This window comes from Sparus aurata, chromosome 7 (assembly GCF_900880675.1).
Source record: "Sparus aurata chromosome 7, fSpaAur1.1, whole genome shotgun sequence".
Lineage (NCBI taxonomy): Eukaryota > Metazoa > Chordata > Actinopteri > Spariformes > Sparidae > Sparus > Sparus aurata.
In genome coordinates, this window is record NC_044193.1 from 23,244,648 (window position 1) to 23,268,636 (window position 23,989).

A 23,989-nucleotide genomic window follows, 5' to 3' on the forward strand; every position below is an offset into this window, starting at 1 on the left:
CAAACTTGGTACTCACACTTCCCAAAGCTAGCCAAAGCATTGCTACTGGAGCTGACTCTCAGCACGGATTGGCCCAAATATGCGACCCCAGAACTTTATCCAAATCAGTCATAAATGTGGGCTAAACCCAATTTGCATTTTAGCCTCCAAGGGAGTCCATTGTCCCAGTTCCTCCAGCAATGTGGTGGGTTTTAGGATACTTTTAATGGAAGATAACACCTGTCTTATGGCTCTACCAACGGGGGAGATGCTCAAGATACTGCAGACTGGCGTTGTTATCATGATAAAAATGTATTCTTATGCGCAGAGGTGAAAAGTGCTGTATATATAAATGAGCTCTGCAGTGGCAATGGTCCGCCAGTGCCTCCATTGACAGTTTGGTTCTTATGACGTAATTTCTTGAAGGATCTTCAAATGCTCTCTTTCAAATATGTACAACTGAAGCTAAAAGACCATGTAAATGTAAAAACAATAATAAAGGATAAAGTTTCAAGACAATCGTAAAATCTGACATTTGATCAAATAACAACACAAAACACACTTATCCAAAGATTTCTAAATGTATGGACATGAACAAAATATGTCACAAGTTTAGAACTATGTGCTTAGTTTGCTTTTTGAGAGATGCTTATTTTTTATAAGCACGGTTTATTTTAGATTGGTTTAAAGGTCCATTTCCGAAGGGTTAATAAAGGAGCTGAGATTTTCAATAGATGAATTTTGGTGACTTGACTTAAATCTGTTGACAGAGGTGACGATCAACAGACTTCACCAGTTCTGTTGTCGATGATCGGCATTGATGAAGTGTGGGTTTGTGACAGTACCACCGTCATCATCTCAACTGTGTTCAAAACACACTGAATTAACAAATCAACCCCCTGAAAATTCGCCTTCTTTGTTTTTTAGCTTTATATTCATGTATGCTGCGAGTCGCAGTGATCACCTTTAAGTATACACTATATGCCGACTGAAATACATAAAGATGAGAACGCACACACACATACAGACACACACAGACACACACAGAGCCGTCCAGGCTGTTGGCACAGAGTTTTATGAATAATGGAGCTATTGAGGCGTGGAGACAGGAGAGCTCTCATAAGCTCAAGCTCCCAGGCCACAACACAACAGGACAGAGCTGAACAGGAACATAAACTCTCACATACCCTGCAGTATGTATGCACGCACACACACATGCACACACTCATGAATGGACAAAAGCGCACATGCATACCCCTCGGCCAGCACAAAAGTTGTGAGGTGTGAATCGTCTGGGATGCTGTAGCAGCTCTGGGCTTGCTGAGCTTGGGGCGTGAAGCAGAAAACAGTAAACTTCTCCAGCCGATGTCAAAGAAGTGATTATGTGTGTGAAACTCATCAGTGAAGTGTTTGAGGGAGATTGGAAGACGTGTGTGTGCTCCAGATTCTGTGCTGAGCTGCAAAGACGCTGCAGTATTTCAAGGAGAAGGACGTCAGTGCTTTCGTCAGCTGCAGCTCCGTGACACACAAACACACACACACAGACACACACACACACAAACACACACACATAACACACACACACACACACACACACACACACACACACACACAACACACACACACACACACACACACACACAATTCACCTCAGAGTCCCTGGGAGTGACAGGGGCAGAACTCTTACACTCCTGTCGGCTGCTATAAAAGGAACGGCCGGTCCCATTGTTCCTCTGAGTCTCCCCGAGCTGTGTATGTGTGTGTCTCAGCGTGTGTGTGTGTGTGTGTGTGTGTGTGTGTGTGTCTTCCAAATCAGCCATCATAAGTTGAAGAGTGCATCATTGTTCCTCACACACCCTCGCAATGACACACACGTTCACCACGTGTGCAGGAGCATATATACTCATCTACAAACTCTGACTTCTCAGCACTTAGATCTGCAAGCACACACACACACACACACACACTCACAAACTCCTCAAATGCTCCATAATGCATCTTAATAAAAAAGCCATTGGGCCCGCTGACACTTGCATTCAGTTCAGCTTCAATAGACACGGAGCAGCGGCATGCCAAGAGGGAGTGGATTAAAAATAAAGACAGAGAGAGATTCTTTAGCAACGGGGGGGGCAAGCCGTCCTGTCAAAAAACAGCCTAATAGACGTGGACAGACAAAGCCAGCCGCCTCCAGGGTGAGACGGGCCTTTCAGAGCGGGGTTAGAATGCAGCCCTACAGTACAGCACCCAGAAAGGAATGAATGGGTATCAGCAGTTTAACCTGTGGCCCTCCACGACAGCAGGTTAGAGAACAGAGGAGGGAAATAAAGAGTCACAGACAAACAGAAGGAGAAAGTACAGAGATGGAGGACAAAGATGAAGGAAAAAAGAGGAGGGGACAGAGCAATGTACAGACATTAAACCGCTTCAGGCCTGTCCCACAGAAAAAAAGCAAAACGCAATGGAGACGGAGGGATGGAGAAGAAAATGAGCAAGGTGGGGGAGAGAGAAAGGAGCCAATTGTTTCGCCTTCAGGGGGAAAAGAGTTCCCCTGGCCTGGGACCAACAAGTCTAAGCCTCCCTGCGATGGAGAAATGAAAGGAGAGAGGGATGGATGGAGGGGAAGAGGAGGAAGAATGTGGAGGAGGGAGGGCTGAGAAGTTGTGGGGGTGGATTAAGTAAATAATTTTAAATGCACAACCCGTCCTATAACTAAAAAAAGAACTGTAACACTGGCCGATTGTTAAGAGGTTAAATGATCAGTGTTTACAATGGTGGTAACCAATACTGACCTCAGTATTCATAATTTGTTATACATTCATATTTTTGCCTAACTGTTCTGATGTTTGATGATAGAAACATGACTCATGACTTTATTTGGGTCACTAGTAGAATAGGTTTACATGCTTTAATGCTCAGAAAACGCATCAGTTCTCTCAAACTGTCCAGTTCTGCATCACTGTATTCCCCCTCTGTTTGAAACACTCCAATTCTAGCTCCTGTCTCTTTAAGGCCCCCCTCCTGAATACTCTGATTGGTCAGCTCACACGTGCCTGAGCCTGCACCATCTCCCGATGGCTCTGTTATGTCTTAAGCTTCCAGTTAGCTTTCACTTTAAACATGAATATAGGTATAAATTATGCAAATGTGTGACATGATGTAGAGTGATGTCACAAAGTCACGGATATTTACTTGTGAGACTACTGACGAGGCGTTTCAGGAGCAGCGTTTTCTGTGGGAGAGAGGAGCGCGGATCTTGGGCCTTTTAAATTTCAAGATATCTTAAATGCACAAGATCCTTTAAAATGAAAGAAATAATAGGTCTCCTTTAATTAGTCCGTGTATTTACATTTTATGAGAGCAGTGAGCTCAGTATACACTTGTGTTTATCAAGGCCTCCTGCGAGTCGGATTGGACCAGGCAAGGAGCGAGAGAAGAAGTGAGCCAAACAGGTTGAATTTAATCAATTACTTCATTGATGACATTTACTATTAATAGTCTAAATTATCTATTTTTGATTTGTGTAACCACATAACAAAGAGTTAAATTGTTACATTCTCATCAGACTCTGTCATTTCGATGATAATAAAACACATGTGAAACACATTGGAATTGCAAGCATACATGGCGTGCCACTAGCTGTTTTCATTCTGGCAATTTACTGCTGTTTGAGTCAAGTTAATAAATCGCGTTGCCATAAATGTGATATGCCTATCATAAAAAGTGCTCATAACATGCATGATATTTAACGCAACACGAGGGTGCAGGCTGTGTATTCATCACGTTATGAAGACTGACCTCCTGTCTGGGGAAGTTTTGGTCTGATCCACACAATGTTAAACTTTTTTGTTAATCTTCACTTTTGGTTTCGGGTTGAGGTTGGAAATAACAACCATGTCGATATTGAAGAACGGCTTGTTGCTCAACATGTAATTGTGTCGGTTAAGGTTCGGGAAAGCATCCAGCGGGTGAATTTGAGCCAGTGTCTTCACAAGTTAAGTGCAGCAAGCATGCAAAAAGTAGGAAGAGTTGGTGTTTTGATTCAGCTCAGATAAAAGTCTGTTTTGCTTGCGGGTCTGATAGCTTCATTTCCAGGCAGAAGGGGAAGAAAAGCACATGGAAGCAGAAAGCCCTAAGAGCGCGGTGATAAACAAGGCAGGAAGAGCAGATGATGCAGGGCAGCGTGGCTGTGCGTCAACACGCTGCCGACCTTTACAATGTCTAGAGGGGATAGACCCAGAGTACAACAAGTGTATAACAAACAGCTCTTTTACAATAACTTGAAGCATGAGGTCTTTTGACTTGTGCAGAACAGGGAGAGGAGCGCTGCCTCATTACCCTTGAAAGCAAGGAGATGATAAAGACAGACCACCAATGGAGAGAACGAAGTCAGTAGAAATTAGTGTGTGAAGTGAAAGTAGAGGATTATACTGTTCTGTGTTGTATTCCATGCTTCTAACGCAATACTTAAGTTTGCGGACAGCGCTGTGGTGTACAGACAATCACCACGCCTTTAACACCTGAAAAGACAGGGTGATTACAGTGGACTTCAGGCAGGTTAGGAGTGACACACTGCCTCAAGCTGTGGATGTGTGTCAAGCTTCAAATTCTTTGGATTCCACATCTCTGATGATCCGGTTCCTTGACTCCTCCATCCTGACCGGAAGGGCACCTTTACTTCCTGCAGAGCCTTTAAAAAGCCCACCTGTGTCCCAAGGTACCGAAGGACTTTTAACCCTGGTATCATTGAGAGCATATTCATCAACAACAGCATATCACTGTGGTATCTGAACGGCTCCGCATCAGACTGTAAAGCACTCCAGCAAGTGTGGAAAACTGCCTCATGGATTTATTTACCATAAACACCTCAAGGTGGTCATGGTGAAAATCAAAGATTCATCCTACTCTGACCATGTACTTTTTACTGTCCTCACATCTGGCAGGTGTTTCAGGGACATCTACTGAGTAAGACCTTCCCTGAGGCTGTGACCCTACTGAACTCGCAATATCGCATTACATATATGACATTCACATGTATGAACGCTATTACAAATTAGAACCATTTCATATATTGACATGTATATCCAGCCCATACAAATATGTACGTTCATGCATGTAAAATACATATTTTGGCATATATGTCACATATAACATGTGTGTATTGTTTGTAATATACAAATATATGCATAGAATATGACTTTCATATATATGAACTTCAATGTATGTATTCTTTGTATGGGTGCAGACTTTATGATGGATAGTTCACATATGTTATAAACTTAGCAGCAGTATATAGTAACATAAAAAGAATCAACATATAGACAATTGTTATACAATATGTACAATATACAAATTGTACTATTGCTATATATATGGTATAACCTATATGCCCATATACCCAGTGGATGTATGTATGTTATAATCATATGTTGGCCAATAGTTAACATTCATGGCAGCATCACTCTTTATAAGAACATATATGTCATATATTACTTCTCCTTATGGGGTAGTGCTAACCTACACTTGCATTTATATAGATATAAGCTACATTTCAATGGCTTGGTACCTGTTCCTGTATACTGATATATATGTTTAGCCAATACAAATATGTGTGTCCGTGCATATAAATTACAGATTTAGAAATACTTGTAACAGGATATTGTTATTATTTATACATATTACATATGTATTTGTATAAATATGTAATATACAAACTATACATATATGCATATCATATAATGTGCACATATTTGAATGTTAATGTATGTGCATATATACATATTACTGCAGTCAATTCATATATATTGTAAACTTTGATCTTCACATATACATATCGTTAACATATATGAACGAGCATATAATAGCAGCATATAAACATTTGTCATTTATGTACAAATCAAAATGTTCCTATAGGTATTTCAAATATGTTATAAACCTATATCTGGTTACATCCAAAGGTTGTATGTATTGTAGTTAACAATCATATATTGCCTTATAGGTAGCATAAATGGCAGCATCACTCTTGATATAGGGGCATACGTGTGATATATTACATTTCTGTATGGGGTAGTGGTCATGTTTGCACCTGCACTTCTGGATAGACGCTAGCCACAGTTCACAGGCTTTGTGCCTGTTCTCTACACATTGACAATAAAGCTAAATCTAATATAAATGAGCCATAACTGTTACTAAGAGCTACAGAGATTTACAGGCTCAGTCATATGAAGGCTCAGAATAGGATTCAAAAGGCTCTCTATCCGCTGTGTAATGTGGCTTAGAAATACAGTCTTGTGTTCAGTGGAAGTTCTTGGGACAAAGCTGGTTACAGGAGTAAATGGAAGTTTCACACACACTCATCCACACACTCAACCGGCAAAGTAAAGCAGCTGTAAGCCAAGAGCGACTACCAGTCTTTATAGGATTTAGGCTGAAAAAAGAAAGTGAGAAAGAGAAAACGAGACAATCCAGTGCTGGAAGCCTGGTTGTTCTGAAAGACACCCAGTGAATGAAGGAGCCGGGGAGGCTACAGCGCTCTGCTGGTCGCTGGTACCGAGCCATCTGGCCCAACATCATGAGTGGAAAGTTTCCCAGCCTGCGAACCCGTGGCTAGCGTTTGTTCAGTCCGGCTAAATTGTTCTAAAAGTTTGAATGGGAATAATAGAAGAAAATAACAAAATAGTGTCCGCCAAACCTGCTCGGTTGGTGCACAGAATGCAGAAGTCGTGCATCCTGCCAAGCCAGATCTGTCCTACTCATGATTATGGATATCTTTGTATTCTTTAGTTTTATCTGTGTAGCCTGCACAGCGAGAGCCAGAAGCGGTGATTGGATTAGTATTTTTGTGGATACCCTGCTACACAAGGAAGAAATGTATATTGGAGAACTGCCCTGCTGTGGTCAGAAGAAGGCTTAAACCTCTTGTCTAGAATAACAACCTCTGAAAAAAGAGACAATGAAGGAGCCACTAAGGCGAGGGCAGCCTGCTGGTAGCTGGTCGCTGGCCATTTGGCCGTGTTAAACCCAAGAGCAGCAGTAAGTCAGGACCTTACAGAGCTGCCTCTGGTCTCCTGACTGGAGCCGCTCCAAACGGCTCTCTGAGGGAAGACAACTCACTCCACTCTCTGAATGAAACAACAGAGCAGGGTTCAAAGCGGCTCTCTGAGGAAGAAGCCCACATGTCATCAGCATGACTTGTTAAAATATATTGTGGTTTGAAATTGGCTCTGGAGTAGCACTGCTGCACAGGATCAGATCACCAACACAGCAGGCTGAGTGAAACAGGAGCTTTGTTAATTATTTCATCATTATTTTTACCTCTGTTCAGTGTGCCACTTTCAGTTAGTTTGAGATTGAATGGCTCATTTATGGAACACAAAGTGACACGAGTGTGTTATTAAAGTCCGCACCACAAAGTTGATTAAAGCGTTGTCAGAGAAACCTGAAGTGTTTCTGCACCACGTCATTACGTTGAGTCTAACTTGAAATGAGTATCAGCAGTGACCCTAAAACTCCCCCCGACTGGACAGCAGTCCAGATGAACTCACCTGTCCATCCGTTTCCAGGGGAACCGAATTCCAAAGGAGTTCAGAACATTCCGGGTCGGGATCAGCGTCCACCTGAGCCCAACAAGCCTCTGACAGCACTGACCGTTTCCATAGTTACTGCTCTGCTTGCTCCTGCTTGACCTCTCATATTCCTTCCAGTGCAACCAAAGACACAGCAAATGTCCATATGAGACGAAAACCCTCTTGACTATATGCTCACAGTATAGAGAGTGCTGTACACACACCTACACAGACTCACTGAGCTCTTGATATGTGCTCGCAAAGCAGCCATTCTCAGGCTGGTGCATGTCTAAATTCAAGCAGAATGCACAGAAAAGTTTTGTCTGTGAGCAGGTGGAAGGTCCAGGAATTGGGAGGTAAGTATGGGGCAGGTTGAAACTCCTGCAAAAAATGTTTTCAGAAAGCTGTGTAAAAGAACAATCTTGATTAATTCCAATGATGGGAATGGTGCCTTGAGGACAGAAAGAGAGCAGCGACACGGTCCCACTCTGGTGCGCAAAAGTCCAGTGAGTCTTAAAAAAAAAGTCCACAAAAAAGCAGCTGGTGTGTGAGTTAAAGAGCGGCGCAGTGAGATCTGAGTGTTCTCCCAGTCTGCAGTCAACTCCACTGATGAACGGCTGCACTCCAGCTCCACTTAGAAAAACACACAGCCTTGTGCGCACACATAAAACTCCTCTTAACACACACACGCGAGGAGTTCGCACACACACACACTCACACACTCACAGAGAGTTTTCACGGGAGCTGAGCGGAGTAGAAGTGCTCAGAGGGAGAGCAGGCAGGAATAATGGACTTAATTCAGGAGGGGAGAGTGAGAGAGAGAGGGAGAGAGAGAGAGGGAGGGGTTGAAAAGGTGGGAGGTGAGCAGAGGGGAGTGGAAAGGGGCAGGGACATGCACTGCATTGCTCCGTGTGTGTGTGTGTGTGTGTGTGTGTGTGTGTGTTTGCATGTGTCTGTGCTACTGTATATGTCCATCAGTCCTTTAAGTCCATAACTGTGATCGGTGACTTTAACTGACATCTACAGAGACTAAATACAGCAGCAGATAGACTCCCCTCAGCAGCACAGACTCGTGACTCGGACTCGAATGAGTCTAAAAGGCCTCTATTCACTGTGTGAAAGTTGAAACTGTGAACTGTGTGGCGCTAAAACCAAAGTATGATAGGCGTGCCATGGCAACTGGCTCAGAGAGCAATGCTGACATACATGAAGCAAGGAACTGAAAAATCCACCTAAATCTGCATTCGGGCTGTCACCATATACCAATTTCAATATTAACCGTAATACTTAAATATGAAATGTACAAGGTACAAGATAATTTATTGGTCATTGTACGACTAAGGGGTCGCATGACGACATGAAGGTTCTTCATACTGCATAAACATCCGAAAATGATATTTACAGTCATTTTTAAACATGAACACGCAGGGCAACTTTTTAATTTGCATCGGGGGGAATGTAAACAGCAGCAACGAGATGGCGATGACAATGTGATCGCCATCTTCACATCAAAAGTTCAACATCTGTGGAACACCGTCCATCAGCTCTGAGTGTGTGTAAGCACCGAGCGTCAGTGTTACAAACGCAGCGTCCACCTTTCCCCGCCCCGCTGTTGTCCTCGGTTTTGTCGGCTCAAAACAACAGCTTGATTCAACATATCTGTGAAGATGTTCGCACAATGGCTTCTGCTTTCTGGTTATTATCCCATGGGTCCATTTCATTTCAAGATTGCTGTTGTTGCGCCATAGAGGCGTCAAGCCACAAAAACAAAGTTTGAGACCTGCAGCCGCTGGGTGATGTGACTCGACTTGAGGCGAGACTTGACACTTACTCCAACTCATGACTTGCCCCTAAAGACTCTGGATAATGGAGCAGTCTGGATAGAAATCACAACAAACAAAAACAGAGAGAGAAAGAGAGATATCCAGATTGCGACTAGATGCTGGTGCGGACAGCTTGTAGGCTGATAAGATGATGTAAACACAGTAACTGGCATTTATAACATATGAGGGTTTACATCATCCTCTGCATATATCAAAGTTGAAGTGTGGGTCAGCTATTCATGGCCATGTCAGCCTCTGACAACATGAACGTACGTTATGAAAGGCAAGAAAGGAGCGAAAAGCGATACAAAGTTTCAAGAAGTTTTTCTCAGAGATTCTCATGTGGTTGGACTTTAAGTTAGAGCTGTTTGTGTTTTAATTCCCTTCTTTAAACTTTTTTTTTTTCACAGAGAGCATTTGCTGTCGCTCGGCTCAACACAGTCAGTCACAGAGTATTAATTCCATGACAAATTTTCACGAGGCACCAAAAGTATCAAAGCATCTATTCAACACGTTCTGCAGCATAATCCTCTTCTCTACTGTTCATTATATACTCAGTATGCTCCTAACACATGGTGTGGATGGAAAATAACATTAAAATACATGAGAGGACGGACAAAACGTCTCCAATAGTGCTACTGAGGTAGTTTCATCACCGTCACAGGTGGCACGTTCTGCCACGATTAAACTAAAGTTGCATCCAGTAACTACTGCTTTCTGACGCTGCCTTTGGTAACACAAACATGTCAAAGTAAGCCACTTTCTTCGCTGTTGTCTCCAAGAACCAACACAAACGTCTTCATCGACTTCAGCCATCAGTGAAAGTGCAGTCGATGAGTCACCACAGCAACTGTGAAACTCTGTTTACCATTTTATGTCAGACTGATTTACTTAACGAGAGCCAGCAACATAAAAAGTGAGATGCGCTTTCAAACTCGAACTCAAGGATGGATTACCAGCGAGTTCAACCTTTAAAGCTGTATGTTTTGCAATTTTCCATCTATTGTAGCACGCTGGAGCAAAATTATGATCTGAAATATCGTGATATAACACTGTCACCGCAAAAAAAACTACTTTTTATGACAAATCACCCATCCCTAGTGCCAACCACCAGCGCAGGGCTTTGCAGGCCACATGGGCTGTGACACCAGAGACTGTATATGGACCAAATACCAACATTTGGAAATTTTCCAGCACATTACAGTCAGTTCTGTAGCACTGCCAAAATCTTAGTGACAGTGATACACTCACAAATTTATCCTGTGTGTGTGTCCATCTTTTCCCCAATTGCCCGTCTTTCTATAGTCTTCATTCCAGTGATATTTGCAGTGCTGTGCCTAGGCAACCCAACACGCACACACTCACCAACAAACCCAGTAGGGGCAGGTTCCCCTATACAGAGAGGTCGTGGGTCACACATTAGGGGTTTCACTGCAGTATGTGTGTGTTGTTTTCAAGTTTGCCTGCATTCTCACACACAATGCACACTTGCTTTCAGTGCTTTAAGCACTTTGATGCAGATGGGCATGTGCACAATTAAAGCTATGTAAGAGAATGCGTGTGTGTGTGCGTGTGCGTGTGTTTGTGTGTGTGTGTGTTTGTGTGTGTGCTTGTGCAGTAGTTTTTTTGCCGACTGGCCGCCCCCCGCTGACCTGTCTGTCATAAACCAGTCTGATGTCTCTACAGGCTGCAGAGTGAGCACTGTGATCCTGACAAAGGCTTTTGTCTCAGCGTAAAGCCTCTGTGCTTTTGAAACAGATGAGAGCTCAGTTTCCTAATAGCGTCTTAGTGAATCTTTGTTTTATTGCGAGTCAATGAAGCGAAATGATCTTTAGATTGCGGTTGGACCACAATCAGACTGGTGTCTCCCACGTCTCCTCCTGTGGTCTTTTGGGTCTATTTATTATTCAATTATTCAGGTATTCCAAGAATAGATAAAGAATAGAAAAGATAAAAGCAGAAATCTGTAAATATTTAACGTATTATATATTATATTTTCATTCATTAATATAACCTATCTAACTTTCTTGGGTTGATGTTTGAGTTTTACATGCAAAGGGCTCCGTGGTCAAGTCAGCACTAAAACTTTATATGCCATGTCCAGTGAGACTTTCAAAATAAAGGCTTCATGGTAAAGTTAGCAACAGTACACAACATACACCACTTGGCTAGACTTTTAAAGTAAAGAACGCTGACAGCTCGCACATATTTTGACTTATGAAATGTTATGAACGTTTTCAAGCGGTCGCAGTTTTGTCGGGTAAAGGCAAAAAAAAAAAATATTCGGATAGATTTAGGGTTAGGCAAAATAAACTTCTAGGTTAGTGTTTTGAAAAGGTCATACTTTGGGGTAAAATAACTAACATGAATTACGTCTTGAGTCACATCCCCTAACTCATGTCATGTAAGTCACATAATGTACGTAACAACACTCATGTAACAACATGTCAGTTATGTCAGCTCACTTACTTACATTGCCTACAAACTCTGGTCTCCAGACAGAAAGTCCTGTGAATGACTAACCCAACCACTTCAACAGCCACCAGACTCAGACTTGCTCGCTCTTACTCTCACTATACTACTTTACTAGAGGGCTGTTCGATAAGTGGTGCTAGAGGGGTTCCTCCAGGGTCAAACGTTAATGTTAAGGGCCAGTGACCAGGCAGCTCTATATGATGAGTTTGGAGAGAGAACTGGCTGATTTAGCAGATTAGCTTGAGGCATACATTACACCAGTTATATATTTTATTTATTATTTTATACATTATAGGGTTGCATTCAGTCCCAAAGTCAGACCTGACAGCTTTCATAAAGAGATTGGAATATTGGTTTGTGGCTTGTGTTTTACATTGTGCAATCAAACAAGCAGGAACTAATAACTGTAATTGCTGTCAAAATTCAATGAAGAATACTTAAAGTCTTTGCTCAAATATCTTTGTTTCAGCCAGCTACGTAGTCACACTCAAACACGACTAGCACGTATACATCATTCGTGATTGGTTATGAGTTAAACTGATGGCAAGACGGTAAGCAGAGAGACAAACTGCTCCAAATGTGGCTCAAAATGGGAACTATTTGGAGGAGAAATGCGGAAGAGAAGAGGAGTTAATTGTGTAGCCCTGTTGAAATGGAAGTTGACAACAGAGAACTGAGCACAAGTGCTAGTGGGCACCTCAGTAGCGGCGCTGAAGTGACACAGAACCTGCTAACGTAAGCAGCCCATCAGCACAAACGAGTACACTAAACAGAGAAGGCCTACTGCTGTATCTTAATGTTGTCATAATGATGGTACCTGACGAGCCTGATGTTTTCTGAGGTGGTAGTACAGAGTGGGAAACGTTTAAGAAAGACTGATTTAATGAATAGGAAACATCAAAATATCAAACAAATTGAAAAAAGAGCAGATTATAAACATCAGCCAAGCTCATAACATATAGACTATTGAAAGGACCGTTGTTCTCTTAAGATGATTATCTTAACCGTGTGTTATATAATGCTCAGTATGCATAATGCACAACATCATACACCAGCACCATCAAAGAAACATGTTCTCCTGCTGGATTACGTCACTGCTGCAGAAACATTCCTGTTTATTGCATTACATAAACGTGCTTCTATAGCTCATACAGATTCTAGAGGATATACAAACATTCTGAAACTGTTAAAACCTCCTCAGCAGATACAGTAACACTAACCCGAGTGTAGCTGCACAGTGACAGCTGCCAGCTACCCTTGACGTCTGCTGCTAAATAGAAATATGCAGTCAGACTGGGCCAGAAGGGTCAGAGAGCCAGACCCCAGAATAGGTCTACCAGGTATTTAGCATTAGGTATTCCAACTGTGAGGGCACATTATACTAATATTAATGCAGCAATGAATCACTTTGACGGCATGGTTAAACAAAACAGCCGGAATAAAAGGATAATACAAGTGCCTCAGTGTTGGGAGGACACGCTTCATTGAAGTTAATGACACCGTATTGACTTTAAAAACTGCACCTATTAACATAAGTGCTGTGGAGAGCAGCGTGTTGTTGTTGGAAGAGAGTCTCTGAGCAAAATATTGGATTCAAATAGTGATTTCAACACTTTAAGACGTGATTTGGCGTGAGGCCGCAAGGTTCAACAGCCTCGAGCTCCATTCTGTGCTGTCTGACATTGTACCTGGGTCCAATTTTTTAGGGGCCACCTTCTTGGAAAAAACGTGGCCAGTGATTGTGTGTGATGGTCATTGGATGGAAGACAAGTAGGATGATTGTGCATCTCCTTCCTAAAGAAGATGTGTTACAGAGAAATCAGTAGCCAGCATGCAATGAGTTTTGCGATTTGAAGACCTGACTGTGCTCGATGAAATCTGTAAGACTTGCCGTACCTCATCATGGATGAGTACATGGTCGACAAACTAATTCAGGAGGCAGCATACAGCACTTGTGGGAGCCCGCTGCTTCCTCCTGGTGATGCCCCTTCCTCCGGGACAAGCCGGCTGTGTTGGAAACATGCTTCTGATGCCAATTTTGACAAATTCTTCAAAAGCAAGGGTGGAACAATGGATTCAAATGGCATCTATCGACAGCAGGCGAACCGCGGCAGTAAAATTAGATTGACGGTGAGTTAGGAGTGACAACTGCCGACATTCATGCCAACAACACTGCAAGTGTGGCGTCACAAACATTTGCTCGACAGATGCAGAACTGTCCGTGCCTAGCTGCCATGCCTGTAAAATTAACAGCATGAAATACCATCGAGAAGAAACTTTTTCCTATTTCTAAGTGGGTTTTGAGGGCTTTGTTGGTGCTGCACACCGACCTGACATAAAACAAATGCCAGTACTAAGTGGATCATTAGCACCATTGTAACTATGGAGCCCGTTCTGCCAGCTGTAACCACATTCGTGTCTCATGTACTGTGTGTGTGTGTGTGCGTGTGTGTGTGTGTGTGTGTGCGTGTGTGTGTGTGTGTGAGCGTTTGAAGTTAATTTGTCTAGCATCCACAGTATTGGGCCAGGAGTTGAACACACATGATGGAGTTTAGATTGGCAAACACAAAATTGGTGTTTTGTGGGGGTTTATGGTGAAGTGCCATTTGTTCACTCGGGCTGACCCAAATTCTCCGGAGCGCCTACAGTTGCTGTTGTGATCAAATCCAATTCCAGAAATTCAAAGAAGGGAGATATTATGTCGGCTCCACAGCAAAAGAAGAAAAAGACTCATAGATGAAGCTCTACTATTGGGTTCGAAGGGCAGCATTAGAGATAGATGGATGGACGGACGGACGGACGGAGGATGGACAGATAGATAGATAGATAGATAGATAGATAGATAGATAGATAGATAGATAGAACTGCTGCTTATTGCTAGTTATCCATGGCTGTTAGCTCATCGCTCTGTTAGCCATGGAGCCAGTGGTCCTACGACCCTGGTTAGCTGGTTAGCATTGTTAATGAAGAAAAAAAAAGAGTCCGGAATAATACGGATGAAAGGTAGATTGAAAATGAGTATAGAAAGTTAGGAAACATGGAAATGAAAAATGACAGAAAGGAGTGAAAAAGTCTAGTCTTGACTAGTCTCTGCATTCACGCTCAGCTAGCTTGCGTTCAATATCCAGCTGTACAATATGTATCCTGAGGGGTCATCCATGAGATTGTCCCCTGACCTCCTGACACCACAGGGATTATTGGGGCCCCAGCAGAGAGTGGCAGGAACGTAAAAGAGAGAAAGAGCGTTACAGTCACAGAGAGAGGGAGAGAGGTGAACCCTGGGGGCACAGGAACCCGTAATCCTCCCTGTTTCACTTTGATGTGATCACACCCAACTGAAGGATGGAGGCTGGGGGGGGGGGGGGGGGGGGGGGGGGGGGGGGGTCGTGGTTCGGCGTGTCAGGAGGGCAGTTTGTGTGGGTGGGTGAGGGGACTAGCTGCGGTGCCAGGAGGCTCAGAGGTGGGGAACACACACTCGCAGGCACGCAGTCACACACCATCTGGCCCGGGAGGGTCAGCGGGTGGATGAGACCACCTCCGAGCACAAGCATGGTTTTAGTGACACATTTTCACACACACCTCGGAGCAGGTTCTGAAGGTCACTGAGTGGATTACAGCACCTTGCATGACCATGGCTTTGTCTCTTCCACACACACACACACATATAAACACACACACACACACACACACTCGCAATGAGCAGTGTTTGACGGTGGAATGCCCACTGCCGCACTAGTTCCCACCACTATTATGTTTAGCTGAGTGATCACCAGTGAAGGCCTTTTTTCCACCAGATGTGGGAAAAGAAAAAGTGATCAGGTTTATAAATCAGGAAGGACCATCCGAACTAAAGTGACCTAAATTTCTCATCACATTTATGTAGAAATATTATTTCATTTTTTGTCATATATGGACGTGCGTTGGAGCGGGCAGGCAGAGGCTGGTTTTCGAGACAGAAGTATTGCAAAGGGCCCTGTAATCCCGAGCTTCACTTTAATCAAACCTCAGCTGGTGGTGCTCTGCGGCCATTTCTGACAGAATTCAGCACAGATCACAGTGAGGACTGATGAAAGACAAAAACCTGGGAAATCACCTTGTAAAAGAATGCAGCTTTAAACCTCAGCCCGCACACAGACAGCACAGTCAAACCTGCAGTCTTTAAGGGGCCCACACATACATCATCTCTACGTTCGGGTACCGAACTCAGAATTACATTGATAGGCTACTACTATCAGTAACTACTGATTCACAGTAAATCATACTTCAATAGCGTGAGACTACCTCACTCCTCCAGCTTGTTTAAGTCACAGTGAAGAAGGGCATGGCAACCCAAAAGTGTGCTGGCCAGGACAACACATAACTAACCTGCTGAGGAAACACCTCATTAACACATAATATATCCAAAAGCTGAAGAGAGTACTGTGTTTGAAAAGCAACGTAACAGCAGTCGCAGCTAACGTTAGCATGCCGGCAGCTAGCGCAGATAGTGCAAACCTTCCAGGGACCACACGACTTTGAGTAAGTCATCAGCAACTTCAGTTTGATAAGTTGTTGTATGAGATAACGGGGCTTCTTCCACTGACGTTAGCTTAACATTTTTACCAGCGTTACCCATCACTGCCCAGGTGTGTGGGGAGGCACAGGGATCTGGGTTTTATTGTGTGCAGTGTACAAAATGTTCTTAATAAATTAACAGTGTTCTGAATACCCAGTGTTAAAATTTAAAAGTTGGAACTAATTTTTTGACTGAAATTACATGTTTCTTAAAAGAATGAATAAATACAAAAAAGGTTACTAGTGCTGAATTCCAGGTACCCCACCCTATAAAGTTTCCATATGCCTCTAAGTCAGTTTTTGACTTAATTCCTTGACATTTTGAACTTATGTTGTACATGTTATACAACGTACCATCTTCTCAAAAATATAAAATGTAGTTTTGGAGCCTAACAAAGCTCTCTGCAATTACTGTGACTGCTTGATTTTTGTACATGTTCATTAGCTAGTTTTATGGATACCGGGCTACCCAGATAACAGCTCAGGACAATATATTACCTTAAAATATGACCTATATCGCCAAATCTTGAGATGTGATTAGTGTTGAACATATTCTTCAGTGATGTGTTAAATAGGATGCAGAGTTAGTAAGCAAATTCTCATTCCAGCACTCATTTAAATTCTTAAACATTGAAATTTGATAGTTATACGGAATATCTGTGTTCTGGCTCAACATTTCCTCAAATGACAAAGATTCTGTACTAGATTCAGGAGAAAGAGTGGGTGTGATCGATTAAAGGATCTGAAAAGTGATTCTTATTCTAATCATTAGAAAATGTCTTTCAGTTTATAAACTGAAAAACATTTTCTTATTCTAATGATTTTAAAGACAAAATTTCAAAATCCAGGCTGTCATTAAAACGTTTGGATTTGGAAAGACATTTTTTTGCTGAAAAGCCGGCAGATAAGGCACGGGGTGCATATGATGGCACACACACGCACGCACACACACGCATGGACTCTGCAGTGCTGCTGTGCTGCCTCATTAAGGCCTGAGATGTGATAGCGGTGAGCAGACCCAACGAAATGATTCCTGATCCTGATGGGCACTGATCCAACCAGACAGGCTGCTCTCAGCACCAGTACGGATTAATAATGTGCGCACACACGCACACACACACACACAATCGCAGAGGCACACATTGCCCAAGGGGTTATTGAGACACTAGATTGTGCAGTTATTAGTGTGTGAGTGTGCATATACACCCCTGGGGTAAATCTGAGACAAGCTCAGCAATGAGCAGTTTTCTTGAGAACATTAGTGGTTCTGAGACACACACACACACACACACACACACACACAGGTGAATGTACTTACACACATACACTTTATGTGCACACTGTATGAAACTATATGGGGCAGTGCTAACACAGCGGGTCGACCTTTAAGTCACAATATATGAAAATTTATTATTTATTTAAACCCAGTTTTGACTATATTTGTTACCTTTAGCCTTTCAGCTAAAACCTGTCATGCATGGTATAAGCGTTGCAGAAATGTGTGGATTCAGAGTACATAAAATTTCTTCGGGACTAAGCTGCTATGGAGGCTGAAATAATCCTCCTGGTGAGGTAAATCTCCCAGAAAGAGTTGCTGAATGAAGCTCGATGAAAAGAGAAAAGGGCAGTGCAAGTGCAGGAGGTGATTTAATGAAGCCTTGAGCTTTTGCAACCACTCAAAGAAAAAAAATGCAAATCACGCTATACTGACCAACACCAACACGTGTTCATTAGTCTGATTCAAATGCATCTTTCACATTATAGCCAATCAGTGTCAGGCCTTAAAACCAAGTCAGGTGCAGGAAAAGGTCAGATAATGTCTAAACCTGTCAAACCAATGAAGGAGACTCTTCCTGGCACTGGTGGACTCAGGGAGGGGGCACAGGGGGTCAATCGCCTCCCTGGTGCCCCCATGTTCAAAACACTCAGCAAAGCGCCCCTTTGGGTGCCCCTATGGTAGATAAAACGTGATAGAGAGGCCTCTAAGGTGCCCTCCCTGCGGAGAAGATGTGATAAAGTGTCCTCTGAATACCATCCCAGCTTCCTAGATACTTGTTTTGAAGGAGGTTAGAGAAAACTGTTAATACGGACAGTCTTGTCTTATAGCTAATAACAGAAGATAATGAATTTTTATAAACTTCCAAAACCATGTCATAAAGGCAATGGCTTTCAATGGAGCCTCTTCATCAAGAGCCATCCTGTTGTGCATCCGTTAAATTCCTCCAGTCAGGGCATCTACCTCGTATATTTTGCAATCTGCCTCAGTGTTTTACTAACACATTAACAAATGAGTGATAAAGTACAAACTTCCATCAAAATGTTCAATTTCAAGTCCTTTCAGTTGTGTCATAACGAAGCCGGAGAGATTTATCACTCTGGTGAGAAGAAATGACTGCCTATTCTGAACCCCTCGTACACAACACGCCATCAGCCAAACCTGTAAGTACAGACCATGTCAACCCTCACTTACAATCACTTTCCCAAAGTGAGGCATGCAAAATATGCAGCTGCTCGCTCCTCTCAGCCAGACACGGAGAGCGACAACACACATGTGCGCACACACACACACACACACACACGTTTATCCTGCAAACGTTCATCAAACGCACAGCCTGTGATCATAACTGCTACAGCGGATTACACCAGTGGTTGAAGTACTTTCAGCTTTGCCATAACTGTGATTTCACTTTTAAAATTCGGGCTGTCAACAGCTGCTCACAAACAAACACTCACCTCCGGCACACACACACACACACACATTATTTCTTAAGTGTATTGAGCGCTGTCTGTGTCTGGCGGGCGAGAAATCCCCACCGTTAACTGGTAATTGAAGACAGCTAGAGGGGGAGCATAAAAAGGGTGAATGAATGAGTGAATACCCAGGAGAGGAGCAGGGATGGATGAGTGGATGGATGGATGGATATGTAGCAGTTGTAAGACCATTAATGTGCGGCTTCATCTCCTTGTATGCAGTATCTCTGGATAGAACAAGTTACAGACGCTGCTATGTTAAAAGGTTTTCCATTGAGGCCACCCATAAGGCACCTGATAAAGTCTTCAGTGGAGGCGAGGCACAGGGAGGATGATAAAGGACTGGAACAGGAAATCTCATAAACTTAAAATGATTCGATGATGAGAAGAGGGCAGAAGAAGACGGGATATAAAGAAAACCACGGTGGCCACACACATTCTTTCCACCATCATTTTCCTTTTCATTTGGGGCAGATCTTTGTCCCTGTGTTGTTTCAGTTTCAGATATCCACCTCCCTCCCTCTGGACTGTCACTGCTAACTCCTCTGTCATTGTGCTGTGAGGAAGTACTATCTCCATATAAAGGCTATGGAGCTATCCATCCCTGATCCACCTACAACCACAATGATAACCAACCTACAGAGCAGAGACATGAGCCCTGACTGGCTTGTTCAAACTCAAACGAAAGCTTGATTTATGATTCTAAGTTGAATCTACGCCATGAACAGATGCATGGCCTACGCTGTAGCCTGACGTGCACCTCCTTAGAAATGTAACTGCTTGACGTAGTGACTCTGAAAGCGCCGACAGCGATTGGTTTGCTTGGTAGGATCCCATTTACCTTAGTGCCGGTGGTAATATGGGGAATTGAGACCTTAGTTGTTGTTTTTTCCCCAAGTAAACACACCCACTCTTTGGCTGCTGCAGTGGCTCCTGACTGGCTAGATGCAGCTCTATGCTGCCAAAGTGTCTCTGGGCTTCAGAGAGCGGACAGGCTGGTTAAATGAAGTGCGTGCTGCCCCTCCATAAGCAGATGAAACAGAGACCCTCACGCTTTGCCTGTCCACTCTGCTTAGCCCAGAGACACAGCTGCCAGCCGAAGTGGTCTGTTCACCACCGCCAGCAATGCAGATATGCCAGCGCACATGCCTAAATGCTCACTACGCCATAGTCTACTTACCTAGGATACAGCAGAGGCTACATGCAACCATAAATCAGCCCTTAATCTTGCACGCCATCCTTGTCAGCAAAACTATCATATACATTGAATGTGAACACAGCTTATAACAACCCATACTGACACCGCATCACCTGTACCTCACTCCCCTCCATCGAGGCTCTCCAGAGAAAGCGATGTCTGCGAAAGATGCGTAGCATCGTCAAGGACTGTTCTCACTCCAACCACAGACTGTCCACCCTCCTCCCCTCCGGGAGCCACTACTGGTCACTCCGCATCTGGACCAGCAGGTTCAGGGGAAGCTGAACATGCCCAGTACAGTATATGTCGTTTCACTAGAACTATTCAGTTGTTTACGTGTGAGGATGAGACGATCACCCTACAACAAATCAAACCAAAGCTCGCTAAAAATCCTAAATGCTGCAGTCAAGAGCTGAACTAAACTGAAATCTGGACATTAGAACAGGAGCAGACCGTACTAACTCTTCTATGTTGTTAACTGTCTTGTCGTTTTATTGTTTGTTTTAATGTTAGTACCCAGGACTCGTTATATTCGGCATTGACAGTGAGTTGATTATGACTTTTTCGTTGATCCGCAGAAGGGCAAAATCCTGAGTCTCACAGGAACAGCGGGAAATTTACTGCAAGTCATGATGCGAATTTGGTCCCCCGAAACGAAAGTTCAACATGTTTCAGATTTTAATGCCACTAAAATTTAAAGACCTTTTTACAAATCCTGATTGGAGAACAAAGGCTTTCTAACAACAGCGCTCAGCTGAACGGCTTCAAAGCTTTTGAAGAACAACGCGAGCCCACATTCATTCCAGACACAAAGCGGGGCAAAAAGAGAGTCACACACCGACACACACACCTACAGTAGATGACACAAGGTGTGATTTCAGGTTGGGAAATCACCTTGTTATCACGGAGGCAACAGCTGTTATTTAACACGGCAGCCCCCAAAAGATCACAGAGAACAAACACAGGCAGACACACACTCAGGCAAAATCTGGAACTTATATACTTGAAGAAATATGCAACAACTTTCAGTTTCATCTGACGCCAGCCCCGGCTAAATATAGAAAAACCTGCTCCGCTTTGGTTCGAACAAGCACATCAACTCAAGATGTCCAGTCACAGCTGGCAGACAGGAGGCGGTATGAAAGCATCACACAGCAAATTTGGAGCTTCTATAAAAATGTTGAAATATGTCCCGGTGCTTCTGATTAATCCGTTGCCTCACTTTAAATGCTGACTGTGTTTTATTCCACAGTTGCTGCCCCGTTCGCTCGCTCGTGTGTCGCCTATTTTCGGACCAAAATTTATGGAAATTTGCACTGGGCCTATTTCGAGCAAAACCTGGTAGTTTATTCTATTTATGGCGCTAAACTGGGTCAAATATACAAATATAATGAAACCATTTATACACCGCAGCCTCGGCCTCCAGGCCCACTCCATCCATCTTGTTTGAGGTCACAGGTAGTCGGCCAAGAGAGGGAAGATTAGAGTGCTCTAAGTAATAGGCTGTCCTGACCAAACAAACTGTCATTTCCCTCTGTTTTGGCTCAGCTCGTCTTCTCCTTCCACCCTTACTTTCCTGCTCTCCCTCCCTCCACTCCGCTCCTCCCCTCTTCTTGGAGCCAACGTGTCAAGGGGAAAAAAACAAAGCTGTTTAAACTCTGAGCTTGCATGAAAGGCTAAAGAGAGAGGAGGAAGGGAGGAAGGTATAGAGGGGAGGATGAAGGAGGGAAAAGTTCAGAGGAGAAATGAGATGGATGTTTAAATTGCAGCTGATCGGCACCATATTTCTACATAAACAGCGCTACACGTGAGAATAAAAATATGTATTTTTGATTCATGGCTGAACTGTCCATTTGAAATAACTTAATTAATTCATATCTTCCCTCAAATGTGACATGACAGCAGAGACAAATCCTGTCTAATCCGCTGAATGATCTTGTTTTGATTACTTCCCACACTCTCACCAAGTGGTTTAGGTCGTTATTTACGGCGCATTGAAAACCATCACTCACTGGATCTTACAGTATGAGCAGTAATCCAAATCATTAGGCAACATCTCGGGCCTGGAAGCTTGGAAATGAAAAAATGCTGCAATCCACAGAGGGAAGAAGGCAAACTTAAACACAAGAAGTCGTACAAGACAGTGATCAGCAGCTAGCACTGATCAACAAGGACGGTACATCCAAATGGGGACGGGTCACAATGAACCCTGAAGGCAGCGCCGACACGCTCACCGATCCAGCTAATGCTCTATAAACATCATCTAAGTCGCACACACAAACGCACACTGTTCTCTTTTTTGCTTTAGGCTCTTAAAAAAGATGAATTACTCAGTTTTATGGCTCTAGGTTTGTGCCTTGGTTTTGCCCTCCGCAGTGCAAACATGTGGAACTTGTGGGTCGCTGGTCCGTATTATCTGTACCATCTCTCAGAACTCGCGCAGAGGCTTTTACTTATCCAGCAGCTGCAGCAGAACTGTTACCAGAAAGTATGAAATCTAGCGGTCTTGATCTCGGTGCCATCTTGTGCGCAGGCTTGTGTCAGAGGACAAAATCAGGGAAGTGTTAAATACCAAACTTGAGTGAAATCTCCCACCAGAACCAGTGTCACATCTCTGTTGGACAATCTGCAAAACCTCCTGTCAACACTTTTTAATAGGAACTAAAAGAAGTTTTAATGAAAACCTGGATCTTTTAAATGGTCTTCCCTTTAAATCTCATTCACTTATCCCTTAATTTTCAAAGTAATACAAGGATGCGTCACCGCTCCCTCAGATGGACACCTGGTTTCAACCACAGACTGTGATTAATCAAGAGGCCTTCCAGCAGTGCTGATCTGCCTCATACAGCAGATAAATGGGCACCACGATCCCTCTCACTGTGTAAATGAAACCACAAGTCCACTAACGCCAAGACTCCGCAGCCAGGCTTGGCTAACGCGACTACTCCCAAACACATTAAATACATAGCCTGCAGCCTCCCTCCTGTGACCGCAGCACACCCCGCTCCAGTGAAAAGAAGAGACAACAGTATAGTCCGTCTCTACATGTGTTATTACTTAAATAGGAATTGCCGTGTTGGCTGAATCTGCTAACAAACTGTATCTCCCCCAAAACAGAGGCAAACGATTTGACTGACGTAACATCAAAGACGGAGATAGAGACTTCTTTTTTTTCATTTTGCACAGTGTTTTGAAGTTTAGGTTCAGATTGAGGTAATGCACCAGATTCTGCCAAAGAGGGAACTCTTTCTTTTATACAAACCCTTTTAAAAGTCCATACAGTATATGTGTGTGGGTGATTAATCACATTGTGGAGATCGACTTCCATCACAGGACAAAAACTTGCTCTCCACAAGGTTTACCATAATTTAAGGTCCTGTCTTGGGTTTTGCTTAGAGAGATGTGTGTGTGTGTGTGTGTGTGTGTGTGTGTGTGTGTGTGTGTGTGTGTGTGTGTGAAGAGGAATCCGTATCTCTGTTATTTGATATCTTAATGACTGCATAAAAGGTCATGTTGGGAATCATGCACAGCTTTGAAACCCAGAGGGATTATCATTAAAGGGCAACTCCACCAATTCTACAGATTACGGTGCATTGTGGGTGATGTCACTCCCTGGCTCAGTTGCATTGTGGGTAATGTGGCGACTT

The 23,989-nt window shown here is 43.4% G+C and overlaps 1 protein-coding gene across 2 annotated transcripts in view; it reads right to left on the reverse strand.

The window, feature by feature from the left end:
• sema3b (sema domain, immunoglobulin domain (Ig), short basic domain, secreted, (semaphorin) 3B) overlaps positions 1–23,989 on the reverse strand; it is an 80,593-nt gene that overhangs the window by 28,576 nt on the left and 28,028 nt on the right. The window contains exon 1 of one of the 2 annotated variants that reach the window (XM_030423473.1): positions 7,521–8,310. The exons of the other annotated variant lie outside the window; for it this stretch is intronic. The gene's annotated coding sequence lies outside the window, so the exon portion shown is untranslated. Of the gene's footprint in view, positions 1–7,520; positions 8,311–23,989 lie in introns of those variants that run through there. 2 annotated transcript variants of the gene reach the window in all.